General features: G+C 48.1%; 1 protein-coding gene across 4 annotated transcripts in view; it reads right to left on the reverse strand.

Annotated features, from left to right (window-relative positions):
• The window catches only part of LOC134347790 (1-acyl-sn-glycerol-3-phosphate acyltransferase gamma-like), a 76,871-nt gene extending 63,175 nt beyond the window's left edge, over positions 1–13,696 (reverse strand). The window contains exons 1-2 of one of the 4 annotated variants that reach the window (XM_063050214.1): positions 13,592–13,608; positions 8,379–8,765 (exon numbers count right to left, since the gene is read on the reverse strand). The gene's annotated coding sequence lies outside the window, so the exon portion shown is untranslated. Of the gene's footprint in view, positions 1–8,378; positions 8,766–9,341; positions 9,732–12,564; positions 12,877–13,591 lie in introns of those variants that run through there. The other 3 variants (XM_063050213.1, XM_063050215.1, XM_063050212.1) reach the window with 3 other exon arrangements.
• Positions 13,697–15,542: the final 1,846 nt, after the last annotated feature.

A 15,542-nucleotide genomic window follows, 5' to 3' on the forward strand; every position in this document is an offset into this window, starting at 1 on the left:
AGGGCTAAGAGAGTTGTAAAAGAGCGCCTGAAGGCTTTGTGTGTCAATGCAAGGAGCATTCGTAACAAGGTGGATGAATTGGAAGTGCAGATTGTTATTAATGAGCAGGCTATTCTAGACTGGGTTTTGAGCAATGAGGAAGGGTTAATTAGCAATCTTGTCGTGAGAGGCCCCTTGGGTAAGAGTGACCATAATATGGTGGAATTCTTCATTAAGATGGAGAGTGACACAGTTAATTCAGAAACAAAGGTTCTGAACTTAAAGAGGGGTAACTTTGAAGGTATGAGACGTGAATTAGCTAAGATAGACTGGCAAATGACACTTAAAGGATTGACGGTGGATATGCAATGGCAAGCATTTAAAGATTGCATGGATGAACTACAACAATTGTTCATCCCAGTTTGGCAAAAGAATAAATCAAGGAAGGTAGTGCACCCATGGCTGACAAGAGAAATTAGGGACAGTATCAATTCCAAAGAAGAAGCATACAAATTAGCCAGAAAAAGTGGCTCACCTGAGGACTGGGAGAAATTCAGAGTTCAGCAGAGGAGGACAAAGGGCTTAATTAGGAAGGGGAAAAAAGATTATGAGAGAAAACTGGCAGGGAACATAACTGACTGTAAAAGCTTTTATAGATACGTAAAAAGGAAAAGACTGGTAAAGACAAATGTAGGTCCCCTACAGACAGAAACAGGTGAATTAATTATGGGGAGCAAGGACATGGCAGACCAATTGAATAATTACTTTGGTTCTGTCTTCACTAAGGAGGACATAAATAATCTTCCAGAAATAGCAGGGGACAGAGGGTCCAGTGAGATGGAGGAACTGAGCGAAATACATGTTAGTAGGGAAGTGGTGTCAGGTAAATTGAAGGGATTAAAGGCAGATAAATCCCCAGGGCCAGATGGTTTACATCCCAGAGTGCTTAAGGAAGTAGCCCAAGAAATAGTGGATGCATTAGTGATAATTTTTCAAAACTCGTTAGATTCTGGACTAGTTCCTGAGGATTGGAGGGTGGCTAATGTAACTCCACTTTTTAAAAAAGGAGGGAGAGAGAAACCGGGGAATTATAGACCGGTTAGCCTAACGTTGGTGGTGGGGAAACTGCTGGAGTCAGTTATCAAAGATGTGATAACAGCACATTTGGAAAGCGGTGAAATCATCGGACAAAGTCAGCATGGATTTGTGAAAGGAAAATCATGTCTGACGAATCTCATAGAATTTTTTGAGGATGTAACTAGTAGAGTGGATAGGGGAGAACCAGCTGATGTGGTATATTTGGATTTTCAAAAGGCTTTTGACAAGGTTCCACACAGGAGATTAGTGTGCAAACTTAAAGCACACGGTATTGGGGGTAAGGTATTGATGTGGATAGAGAATTGGTTAGCAGACAGGAAGCAAAGAGTGGGAATAAACGGGACCTTTTCAGAATGGCAGGCAGTGACTAGTGGGGTACCGCAAGGCTCAGTGCTGGGACCCCAGTTGTTTACAATATATATTAATGACTTGGATGAGGGAATTAAATGCAGCATCTCCAAGTTTGCGAATGACACGAAGCTGGGCGGCAGTGTTAGCTGTGAGGAGGATGCTAAGAGGATGCAGGGTGACTTGGATAGGTTGGGTGAGTGGGCAAATTCATGGCAGATGCAATTTAATGTGGATAAATGTGAAGTTATCCACTTTGGTGGCAAAAATAGGAAAACAGATTATTATCTGAACGGAGGCCGATTAGGAAAAGGGGAGGTGCAACAAGACCTGGGAGTCATTATACACCAGTCATTGAAAGTGGGCATGCAGGTACAGCAGGCGGTGAAAAAGGCGAATGGTATGCTGGCATTTATAGCGAGAGGATTCGAGTACAGGAGCAGGGAGGTACTACTGCAGTTGTACAAGGCCTTGGTAAGACCACACCTGGAGTATTGTGTGCAGTTTTGGTCCCCTAATCTGAGGAAAGACATCCTTGCCATAGAGGAAGTACAAAGAAGGTTCACCAGATTGATTCCTGGGATGGCAGGACTTTCATATGAAGAAAGATTGGATGAACTGGGCTTGTACTCGTGGGAATTTAGAAGATTGAGGGGGGATCTGATTGAAACGTATAAAATCCTAAAGGGATTGGACAGGCTAGATGCAGGAAGATTGTTCCCGATGTTGGGGAAGTCCAGAACGAGAGGTCACAGTTTGAGGATAAAGGGGAAGCCTTTTAGGACCGAGATTAGGAAAAACTTCTTCACACAGAGAGTGGTGAATCTGTGGAATTCTCTGCCACAGGAAACAGTTGAGGCCAGTTCATTGGCTATATTTAAGAGGGAGTTAGATATGGCCCTTGTGGCTACGGGGATCAGGGGGTATGGAGGGAAGGCTGGTGCAGGGTTCTGAGTTGGATGATCAGCCATGATCATAATAAATGGCGGTGCAGGCTCGAAGGGCCGAATGGCCTACTCCTGCACCTATTTTCTATGTTTCTATGTAAGCATAAAGAACTCAATGCAAAAATGCATCAATACAAAAGCAATCCTATAAAACAATGTCCAAGCACATAGACTGATTGTACGTACATAAAGCACATGGATCATCGAAAAATGGAGGGCTGTGTAGGAGGGAAACGTTAGATTGATCTTAGAGCAGAATCATAGGGTACGGCAACACAAAAACAGACCCTTCAGCCTATCTGTGCTGCACTATTAATCTGCCTAGTCCCATAGACCTACACTGGGACCACAAGCATCCATTCCACTCCCATCCAGGTTGCAAGGTCAGCACAGTACTGTGGGGTAAAGAGCCTGAACTGTAATGTCTGATGTTCCATAAGATACCATTCTTTCATAAACACAGGTCACGGAGAATAATGTTATCAGTGCAGTGAAAGCTGTCAGCCACCTCATGCTTAGCTGAGCCAGCACACGAAGCTGCAAGGAGCAGTCAGTGAGAAGGGCCTTGTCCCTGAGCCTGCCACCTCTGCTTTGCAAGATCATCAGTCACACAGTGAGCCGACATTCGAGGGCACAGTGACTGGCAGGTCAGTCAGGAGGAGGGTAAAGTCATTCAGATCTCAGGATAACACCGGACCAAGATCAGGGTTCTGAAGAAAAGCATTCGGGAGTCTGAGTATGATATTGGAGATGATCTACAGAGCTTCAGTGGATTCACAGTGGCAAAAAGATTTTGTTTTCATTACACTGAATTATGCTTCAGCAGTCACTGGGAGAGAGCCAGGGAGCAGCGACCTGACCTTTACACAGAGCCAAGCCCAATCACACACATACTGAACCAAAATTCTGAACTTCACCATCAGCTGACTAATTGACCATGTGATGAAAAGAAGGGCAATGGTCCACATTCCTGTCGGGACAACTCACCACAGCAAATGGAGGAATACTGAATCACACATCACCCACACTTCATCCTGTTCCAAGCCAACCCTCAATGGCAGTAACAGCTTTCCTCACTCCACAAGAAACCTCAAGGATCTGACAGCCAGTTTGAGAAGGTTTTTGGCATGAATTTTCAACAGTACCATACCCCAGTGTTATGCAGTGACAGACCCGCCCCCACCGGTACCGCACCCCGGTGTTACACAGTGACAGACCCGTCCCCACCGGTACCGTACCTCGGTGTTACACAGCGCCAGACCCGCCCCCACCGGTACCGTACCCCGGTGTTACACAGCGCCAGACCCGCCCCCACCGGTACCGTACCCCAGTGTTACACAGCGCCAGACCCGCCCCCACCGGTACCGTACCCGGGTGTTATACACAGACAGACCCGTCCCCACCGGTACCGTACCCCGGTGTTATACAGCGACAGACCCGTCCCCAACGGTACTGTACCCCGGTGTTACACAGTGACAGACCCGTCCCCACCGGTACCATACCCCGGTGTTACACACTGACAGACCCGTCCCCACCGGTACCGTACCCCGGTGTTATACAGTGACAGACCCGTCCCCACCGGTACCGTACCCCGGTGTTACACACTGACAGACCCGTCCCCACCGGTACCGTACCCCGGTGTTATACAGTGACAGACCCATCCCCACTGGTACCGTACCCCGGTGTTATACAGTGACGGACCTGTCCCCATCGGTACCGCACCCCGGTGTTATATAGTGACAGACCCATCCCCACCGGTACTAAACCCTGGTGTTATACAGTGACAGACCCGTCCCCGGTACTGTACCCATTTTACGGATGTGACCCATCAGCACTTAAAACCAGTGTTACGCAAGGTCACGGTACTGCAGGCTCAGAGCTGCCTGTCGGACCCTCACCAGTACGTGTAATATGCCAGGGCCAGTAGCAGCAGGGCGAAACAAACTCCAGCGAACAGAAGGTATGCTGCCCGGTTCACCGTCATCTTCAACAACACACGCTCCCAAGAACAAAGACTCCTCTCTGCCTCAAGCCACAAGCCAAGTAAATCCTCAACAGATTATGACAAAGTACTTGGATACAAAGCCGAGCTCACAGAAACACTCGGACAGGGATAAACTGGAAAAGGCTATTTCTCTGCCTCAACAAGCTGCTATTAACACAAGGATAATGCCCAAACAATACCTCATTGGAATTTAAGAAATCAAACCACACCCCCCCCCAACCTTCTGTCAAGAGAACACAATTAAAAAAGTGTTACTCTTGATAGCCAGCTAATCCATGAAGCCGATTAACAATCAGCACATCCTTGTGCCTTGAATCCATCTCCATCAACATGTCAAGTTCAGCCTTGTGCATTGAAAGGACCCCACAAGGTCCTAAACCACCACTCCTTCATAGTCTCACCGTGATCACAGCAAGACAGACCCACCTTATTCCGGCTTCCTGGCCCTTCCTTGCCAGTCCTGTAGCTCCTCCCTGACGGCGGTAATGAGAAACTGGCATGTGTTGGATGACCAGGGTCTGAAATGATGGGCGCTGTCTGAGGCACCACGCTTCAAGGATTGTGTCCACGATGGAAGTGGCCAAGTCTGCAAACCTCTGCAACTTTTTCCTGTCCCGTGCCTCCATACCGGGTGATGGAACCACTCAAAGCCAAGGCAGAGTGGTATTTGGACAAAGAGAGTACTTTAGGAAGACTGAGGCAGCCATGCGGGAGTGCCTGAGGTGCTGCTTTCTCAACTCCTGGCTCCTTAGCGAAAGATGCCCCATGCTAATATAGAGGCAGACCCTTGTGGTGTTGGACCCGAACAAGGACAGTCCACTCTCCAGGGCCCGTGACTTCCATTCTCCCCTCCACTTAACCACAGGGCCATCAACACCCCCACCTCGACCCTCACCCCACAGACAGCCGCGTGCCTCCCACCACAAACCGTGCTCTGGATGTCTGACAGGTTCCCAAACCCACTCCAATGTCACAATACCAGTATCCTTGAGCAACACACACACACACACCCCTCCACCATGCATGCTCCCAAGTGCCAAAGGAGAAGAGTTGGACATGGGGTTAGCAAACCCAGCTCCTAAAAACCCAGAGCTCCAGAAACATCAACAGAAGCTCCCAAAATCTCATTTCTGGGAGAGGAACAATCTTCCGTGTGGGGAAAGCTGAAGCCGCAGGATTGATCAAACTTCTATGAGCCCAATGCAAACCATTACCATATTTTCTGGGAATGCCCCGTTATCAAAGACTATTGGAGTGGGATACATAATGCCCTACAAGACATCTTTAAATGTGAAATACCCTTAGAGATTAAGACCATATATTTTGGGTATATACCTCAAGAATGGTTGAAAAGAGATAAATATTTAATGAATATACTGCTGGTGGCTGGTAAAAAGACTCTTACCAGGAAATGGGTTATCACAGGAGAGCCCAACTTTAAATGTATGGATGGAAATTACAATGGACATTTACAAAATGGAGAAGATAACAGCATCTGTTAATCATAAGTTGGAACAATCTTATTCATACTGGAAAAAATGGCGAAACTACATAACACCTCATAGGCCTGATTTTATTCTCACAAGTCAATGAATCTGTTGTAAAAAATAATCACTCGCTACTATGTACATAGTTTTCTTCTTTTGATTGTTCTTTCTTTCCTCTCCTTTCCATAAGTGTATACCTCAGATAAATATTATGTGGAGATTTGTGACAAATATGATATGATATGTACAGTATCTGAAATACATCTTATGGAAATGTTTGTTTGGTGATGAAATTCAATTTTAAAAAATTACAAACAAAAAGAACTCAGCAAGTCAGGCAGCATCTAGGGAGGGCAATAAACAGGCAACATTTTGGGCCGAGATGAAAGTTCTCAGCCCAAAATATCAAATGTTTATTCCCTTCCATAGATGCTGCCTGACCTGCTGAGTTCCTCCAGCATTTTATGTGTGTTGTTCTAGATTTCCAGCACCTTTGTTTACACCACTATCCTCTGTCGAACACAAACACAGAGCTTTAGAGATTCTGTAGTCACAGTGACAGGGCCATCCAAATTACCTGTCCAAAGCTGAATTGAAACTCAACCTCAACCCAGTAAAGGATCAGATCTAACAAACTGCACTCTCCTCTTTGCCACAACAGCAATGAGTTCCCAGAGTCTGTAAAATACGGCAGGGTGTCATGAATATTTAAACTCTAATGATGGACTGAAGAACTCTCTGTATCTACTCTACTGGAATTGGAGATGACTAATTCTTATATGACCAAAGCTCAGCTACAATTACAGACCGGCTGGTCTATCTTATAATTGGCCCGATTCTCAGCGTTGTCTACAGTGCTGAGAGACCACAAAATGACTCTATTCTATTCTCCACAGCCTTGCTGGGAGCCTCCACAATGCTTTAATATAAATGGTAACAATTCAATTCAGAGTACTATGCATTACTGCATTGTAATTATTGCAGGAAAAATGTACCAAGCTGCACACACGCCTATTCTCATGACCACTAATAAAAAGGAGGCACATCGAAAGGCCAACTGTTTATTCCTCTCCATAGATTCTGCCTGACCTACTGAGTTCCTCCAGCATTTTGTGTGTTGTTCTAGATTTCCAGCATCTGCAGATTTTCGTGTTCCTGAGGAAGTACGGAAGTCCGAAGAAGCACGCTCACTGATTCCTCCTGTGTCATCAGATTTCTGAACAGCCTATGAATCCATGAGTACTACCTCACTGGTTTAAAACACACCTATACTGCAAGGTGTACAAGAAAAGAGAGTGGACAGCCAGCTTTTTGTTTCCCCAGGGTGGAAATGGCTAAGGGGCATCATTTTGAAGGAAAGTATAGGGGGATGTCAGAGGTTTTTTTTTAAACAGTTGCGAGTGCATAAAACACTTTGCCAGGTGGTGGGAGAGGCAGGTATGTACACTGGGGACATTTAATAGACCCTTTGACGTGCAGGTTCCTTAAGGTTGTTATAGCTGGGGGTGGGAATGGGGACAAGCTCCCACTACCGATTAAATGCTCCCAATGGCGTGTATCTCACATAGTCACTGACAATCAAGTCCAGCTCCTGGCCTTCACATGCTACTAAGCCCGGTAGAACCATTTCTACTGACAGGAGAAGCAGCAAAGGTAGCTTACTGGTGCCTTAAAACCAGTCGCTTCAGGTAGATGGAGCTCGTCACCCATGGCTGGCAGCTCGCTTAGGAGAAGGAAAACTCTGATCTCAAACCTCCTCTGCCTTGCAGCCATACCCACTCATGGGGAAGGCTTTAGGAGTAATCCCCAAGGGAAAGTTCAGCGTTGGAATCCCTAAGGCAGTCCTACATTGAGCTCCATGCTGACTGGCAACTCCTGCAACACTGCTGGTTAACTGTGTCGGTCTCTGCCGTCACTTTGGATTTACCAGCTGTGTGGAGAGGCGGACCCTGCTACACGGGCAACAGATTGCACTCCATATCAAAGTGCCATGACTTGCGCATATGTGGACAGATAGGACGCAATATCCATGGTTGACCTTGACCAACGGACAGCCTTGAAGATATGCACATGGATAATAAAAAGATGGAGGGCTATGTCGGAGGGAAGGGTTAGATTGATCTTGCAGAATGTTAAAAGGTCGACACAACATCATGGCTGAAGGACCCGCACTGCTCTGTGTTCTATGCAATTTAGAATAAGTTTTTTAAAAATATATATTGCACTACACTACTGCTGCAAAACTGCAAATGTCTGTGATAAGAGATCCTGGGTTGTAAAGCCACAAACGTTTACAGCCCAGCCCATCATTTCCGACACTGTACTGCTGGTGAGGAACTCCCACACTCACACTCCAGTCACAATCAGTTTCTCCTACAGAGCAAGTTCAATCCCAAAGCCTGTATTACACATTTCTCTTTAACCCCTTCTCACATGGACTGAATGTATGGGAACTTTGGGGTGGAGGATGCACAGAGATGGGCAAGTGATACAACAGCACAGCGGTCAGCACACCTCACGGTGCCGGCAGTCGGAGCTCAAATCCCACGGCTGTCTGCAGAAACTTGCACGTTCTCCCCGTGACTGGGATCCCACCGGGTGCTCCAGTTTCCTCCCACGTTCCAAAGGCGTCGCCGTCAGAGGTAGCAAGTTGTGGACACGCTGCGATGGTGCCAAAAGCATAGTGACACTTGTGGGCTGTCCCCAGAACATCCTTGAACTGTGTCTGTCATCGATGCAAACAACACGTCTCACTGTATGTTCCAAATAAAGCCAATCTTTAACTTTTATTAACCGCTGTAACTCTCAAAGATCAGCAATGTACCACAACTGTCAGTATGACCACAATGGGAGCACTGTGTGAAGTTCCAGTCACATGGCTACAGGAAGGATGTCAGTAAGCTGCACAAAAGATTCAAAGAAATGTTATCCTAAACTCCTGCCTTCCGACCTTTGACACCCTGACTAACCAAGAACACATCAACCTCTGCTTTAAATATACCCAAAGAGTTGGCCTCCTCAGCTACCCATGGCAATGAATTCCACAGATTCACCACCCTCTGGCTAAACAAATTCCTCCTCATCTCTGTTCTAAATGGACATCCGTCTATTCTGAGGCTGTATCCTCTGGTCCTAGACTCCACCATAGGAAACATCCTCTCCATATTCACTCTATCTGTGCCCTCTGGTCCTAGACTCCCCCACTACAAGAAACATTCTCTCCACATCCAGACTATTGAGACCTCTCAAAATTCAATAGGTTTCAATGAGATACCACTCCACCCCTATTCTTCTAAACTCCAGTGAGTACAAGCCCAGAGCTGTAAACGCTCCTCATTCGTTAACTCTCTAAAAGCACACAGACATGGTCAAGAGGTTCATTTGTTATTCAGATCAAACATCCGAAAGGGGAAGAAATGTGATCTAAGTGACTGACTGTGGAATGATCGTTGGTGCCAGATGGGGTGGTTTGAGTACCTCATAAGCTGCTGATCTCCTGGGATTTTCACACACAACAGTCTCTAGAGTTTACGGAGAATAGTGTGAGAAACAAAAAGCATCCAAGAGCGGTAGTTCTGAGGACAAAAACATCTCATTAATCCGATGTCAGAGGAGACAGGTCAGACTGGTTCAAGCTGGCAGGAAGGGGACAGTAACTGAAATAACCACACGTACAACAGTTGTGTGCAGAAGAACATCTCTGAAAGCACAGTGGGTCAAACCTTGAAGTGGATGGGCTATGGCAACAGAAAACTACACCGAATTCCACTCCAGTACCTAATAAAGTATACAAGTCTGTTAACCCGACAGTAAGAAAGTGGCATCAAAGCACAAAGAACAGAACTGGCCAGAATCAAAATGGATTTATGAAAGTGAATTAACACTTGACAGACGCATAAAGAAGAGTTTGAAAATCAAATTGCCAGAACAGCCTAGTGTGAGCCAGTTCATGCAATTTATCTACATTTAGTAAATATGCACAGCAGCAGATTTTGCCTCACAGCAGGAGTCTATAACTAGAAAACACATGGACCAGTCCTACACAAGAAGACTCATGGATGAAGGAAGTTTAGAGAGAATCAAATTCCCCCCGCCCCCCAAGTGGATGACCTAAAGACGGGGCAAAATTAGACCATTCAACCCATCAAATCTGCTCCACCATTCCATCATGGATGATTTAATTTCCCTCTCAAACCTATTCTCCTGCCTTCTCATCGTAACTTTTGATAACCTGACTTTGCTTTAGAAATACCCAATAACTTGCCCTTGACAGCCATCTGTGGCAATGAATTCCATAGATTCACTAAGCTTTGGCTAAAGAAATTCCTCACCTCTGTTTCAAATGGACGTCCCTCTTTTCTGCGTCTGTGTCCTCTGGTCCTAGACTCCCCACTATGGGAAACATCCTCTCCACATCCACGCTATCTGTGCCCTCCGGTCCTAGGCTCCCCCACTATAGGAAACATCCTCTCCACATCCACTCTATCTGTGCCCTCTGGTCCTAGACTCCTCACTATAGGAAACGTCCTCTCCACATCCACTCTATCTGTCCCTCTGGTCCGAGGCTCCCCCACTATAGGAAACATCCTCTCCACATCCACTCTATCTGTGCCCTCTGGTCCTAGACTTTCCACTATGGGAAACATCCTCTCCACATCCACGTTATCTGTGCCCTCCAGTCCTAGGCTCCCCCACTATAGGAAACATCCTCTCCATATCCACTCTATCTGCGTCCTCTGGTCCTGGACTCCCCACTATAGGAAACATCATCTCCACATCCACTCTATCTGTGCCATCTGATCCTAGACTCCCCCACTATAGGAAACATCCTCTCCACATCCACTCTATCTGTGCCCTCTGGTCCGAGACTCCCCCACTATAGGAAACATCCTCTCCACATCCATTCTATCTGTGCCATCTGATCCTAGACTCCCCCACTATAGGAAACATCCTCTCCACATCCACGGTATCTGTGCCCTCCAGTCCTAGGCTCCCCCACTATAGGAAACATCCTCTCCATATCAACTCTATCTGTGTCCTCTGGTCCTAGACTCCCCACTATAGGAAACATCCTCTCCACATCCACTCTATCTGTGTCCTCTGGTCCTAGACTCCACACTATGGGAAACATCCTCTCCACATCCACGTTATCTGTGCCCTCCGGTCCTCGGCTCCCCCACTTTCGGAAACATCCTCTCCACATCCATCCTATCTGTGCCCTCTGGTCCTAGACTCCCCACTATAGGAAACATCCTCTCCACATCCACTCTATTTGTGTGCTCTGGTCCGAGACTCCCCACTATAGGAAACATCCTCTCCACATCCACTCTATCTGTGCCATTTGATCCTAGACTCCCCCACTATAGGAAACATCCTCTCCACATCTATTCTATCTGTGCCATTTGATCCTAGACTCCCCCACTATGGGAAACATCCTCTCCAGATCCACGCTATCTGTGCCCTCCGGTCCTAGGCTCCCCCACTATAGGAAACATCCTCTCCACATCCACTCTATCTGTGCCCTCTGGTCCTAGACTCACCACTATGGGAAACATCCTCTCCACATCCACGCTATCTGTGCCCTCCAGTCCTAGGCTCCCCCACTATAGGAAACATCCTCTCCATATCCACTCTATCTGCGTCCTCTGGTCCTGGACTCCCCACTATAGGAAACATCATCTCCACATCCACTCTATCTGTGCCATCTGATCCTAGACTCCCCCACTATAGGAAACATCCTCTCCACATCCACTCTATCTGTGCCCTCTGGTCCGAGACTCCCCCACTATAGGAAACATCCTCTCCACATCCATTCTATCTGTGCCATCTGATCCTAGACTCCCCCACTATAGGAAACATCCTCTCCACATCCACTCTATCTGTGCCCTCTGGTCCGAGACTCCCCCACTATAGGAAACATCCTCTCCATATCCACTCTATCTGTGTCCTCTGGTCCGAGACTCACACACTATAGGAAACATCCTCTCCACATCCATTCTATCTGTGCCCTTTGGTCCTAGACTCCCCACTATAGGAAACATCCTCTCCACATACACCCTACCTAGATCTTTCAATATTCCATAGGTTTCAATGATACCCCCCACCTCCCCCAAGTTTTCTGAACTCCAATGAGTACAGGGCCAGAGCCAAACTCTCCTCATATATTAACCCTTTCATTCCAGAATCATTCTCGTGAACCTCCTCTAGACCCTCTCCACTGTCAGCACAACCTTTCTTTGATAAAGGGCCCCAAAACTGCTCACAGTACTCTTAAGTGCAGTGTGACCAATGCTTTATAATGCCTCAGCATTACGTTCTTTGTCTTGTATTCCTGTCCTCTAAAATGAATGCTAACATTGCATTCCCACCAACAACTCAACCTGCAAGATAAACTGTAGGGAATCCTGCACAAGGACTCCCAAGGCTTTTGCACCTCCAATTTCAGAATTTATTCCCTGAATGGGGGAAAAAAGTATAATCCTATACTTCCCTCCACCTGCCACTCGTTTGCTCATGGTTGGAGGTTAGAACCTGCCCGGGGTGGGGGGAGACACAGGGACTCTCACCACATTTAATAATTATTCTGAATCGCCAGTTATTTTGACTGCGGACAAAGTGTTGGTTAATAGTATTCATCAGATTAACAGAGGATGTGTTATTGGTGGGGAGAATAGGCGGAATTCAGCTCAGCAACACCCACCAAATCCTGTCATTTCCAACAGTTTTCTGCATGACAGTCTCAGCCTCCTCAGATCCTGAGCCGATTACCAGACACGTACTTCCCCCGTCATCCTCTGCACTCTGCTACATGTTCATCCAACCCATTTCCTGCCCTATCTTCTCTCTCATTTCTCCACCCTCCCCCTTCATCTCCCTCTTTTTCTCCGACTGCTTCTGTTCCCTCTCCCTTAATGTTTTCCAGCCTCTTCACTCTTACCTAACCCCACTCTTTCATCACCCTCCCCACCTCAATGACACCACTATCTTCTCCTCCCCACATGACAACCCCCTTCTCAACCTTTCTCCTCCTATTACACTCCCTCTCAGCCCAGACCTTCACACTAACCCCTGACCACCCCAGCCTCGCACCTTCCAACCTACATCCACTCTCAACATCACTCATCAAAATCCCTCCTCTCCGCAGACCCACCCATACCCCTCCCTCACCTTCTCTTTCTCCCCTTGCATGTGCAGGGGAAAGTGGGGGAGAAAGAAAAGATGAAGGAGAGGTATGGATTTCATCTGCCATCCCTCAACAACTTAGTCCTTATCCCCACCCACCCAGAACCACCAGCCCCATTCACCCCTGAGGCTTCAATCCTTCCCCTCCGAGCTTCACCCTGTTCCCTCCCCTCACCCCACACTGTCTCCTCACTCCGCGATCGCCCCTCACCCCAGAACCCCTTCCACTGCCATCCCTCTCAAAGATCACTTACCCCATCCTGGGTCCTCCTCCAAACCCCCCAGTGACACCCCCTCCCTCGAGCCCGGCGGGTCCCCTGTTCACTCACCGGCTGGCTCTGCACCCACCGTCCCCGTCCCTGACACAGACACAGCTCCCCCATCCGCCGGTGCCGTCCCTCTCCCTCAGCCCCACCATCCCCTCACTGTCCCTGTCCCTCTCCCTCTCCCTCTCCCTCACTCAGCTGGTCCACCCACCCCCCACCCCCGCCCGCCGGCAGTCACCCCACAGCACCCGCGCCCCCACCACCGCGATCCCCGGCCACCTTCAGCGTCTGGGTCCGTCACCGCCGCCCGGACACATATCCGGTCCGCCGCCGCAGCGACTCGGGCGGAAACCGGATCTCTGCCTTTCGGCTCCGGGGCCCGCGGTGCCCACGTCACGCGGATGGGCGTGTCCGCCCTCTCCCTCTGCACCGAGTGTGTGACCAGCAGCGGGAGAGGCCCTTCCGCCCGTCTGATACTGTACCTGCAAACCATTATCCCAGCCAAGAGCCGACCTCAGTCTGGACCGGTGTCCAGCACGGCTGCATCTTGGCCCCAAATCTATTCCCGACATACACTTCATTGCCAACGGATTCCCACTGGGGCTGGGCAAATTCACAAAACTAATCCAGCTCGGAATCAGAATCAGGGTTATTAAGGTAGTAAGCAAATGGTCTCCAGAGGCCCTCGAACCTTGCAGGGCCGGAATGTACTTTGTGAAGCATATGGGGAGGGTATTAACGGACTTACTGATTGCATCACTGGCTACTTTGTCTTCTGTGTGGACACTAATACTATAAGGGACTGGTCACTACTTCCCTAACAGCAAACCGTGGGACACCAGTGATCTAAAGGCTCTTCTCAACCACAAAAAGAGATCAGGAGACAGGGAGGAATTGAAACGTGCACAGAGGGAGCTGAAGGAGAAGATCAAGGTGACTAAAGAGGAATACAGGAGAGAGCTGGAGAACAAGCCTGGGCAGGGTAGCACACGGGAGGTGTGGAGAGGCACGAAGAACAGCACTGGCTTCAGTCAGCCAAGCTGTAGAGCCTTGGAATGCAGCCGTGAAAACCAATCCTTAAATGTGTTTGACAATTCACAACCCCCTCCGCACACCTGTCCAGGTGCCAAGGCACCCAATGCTCCCTCAGCACCAACACCCCCACTCCTCTCTCCTCCCCCACTCCAATTCTATACGTGGATGAACAACACAGGCTACCACTGTCTATATCCCCACCTTGCCCTACACCTACCATCCACACCTCCACATATCATCCCAATCCTCACCTCCCCCAGTCCCCACCTTCCACCAACTCTCCTTCACTACTCAGCAGTTGAAACTCTGGGGTCTGGGGAAACTCAGGCACCGCGAAGCGTTGGGACTGGATGGTGTGACCCAGGGTCCTGAAGGAGTGGACTGAGCAGCTGTGTGGAGTTCTCCAGAGCATTTTCAATCTGACTCTCAGCCTGAAAGGGTCCTGACAGTGTGGAGAACATCAGGTGTGGTTCCCAGTACCCGAGAAGGGCCAAACAAGAGCCTTGAGTGACTACCATCCAGTGGCCCTGACCTCACACATCACTAGGGTGGCCAACTTTCTCACTCCCAAATAAGGGACAAGAGTACAGTCAAATACGGGTCACTTGTGTTTACCGCAAGGAAGACTACCGTGACCATGAAGCCTTGTGTGGGCAGGTGTGTGCGCATGCGTGACGTGCCAGTTTTTTTCTACAAATCCGTTTTGGCTTAATCTTCCCGATTCTGATAAGTGAAACTACACTGTACATACATTATTTGTACCTTATATAAGCTGTGTATTCCCGCTTCCATTCCTGTATATCATTCCTGCTTTTACTGTATGTTAGTGTTATTTTCGGTTTTATGTGTTATTTAGAATGATTTGGTAGATTATTTTTTAGGTCTGAGAATGCTCAAAAATTTTTCCCATATAAATTAATGGTAATTGCTTCTTCGCTTTATGTCATTTCGGCTTACAAACAGTTTCATAGGAACACTCTACCTTAGCGAGGGAAATATGGGACAAGGGCGGTCCCGTATGGGACAAACCAATTTAGCCCAATATACGGGATTTCCCAGCAAATATGGGGCAGTTGGCAACCCTGCACATCATGAAGACCCGAGAGAGGCTGGGCCTGTCTCAGCTCCAACCCCTGGTCAGATCAGCACTCGATCCCTGGCAGTTTGCCTACCAGGAGCACACTGGAGTTGATGA

Source organism: Mobula hypostoma, chromosome 6, assembly GCF_963921235.1.
Source record: "Mobula hypostoma chromosome 6, sMobHyp1.1, whole genome shotgun sequence".
NCBI lineage: Eukaryota > Metazoa > Chordata > Chondrichthyes > Myliobatiformes > Myliobatidae > Mobula > Mobula hypostoma.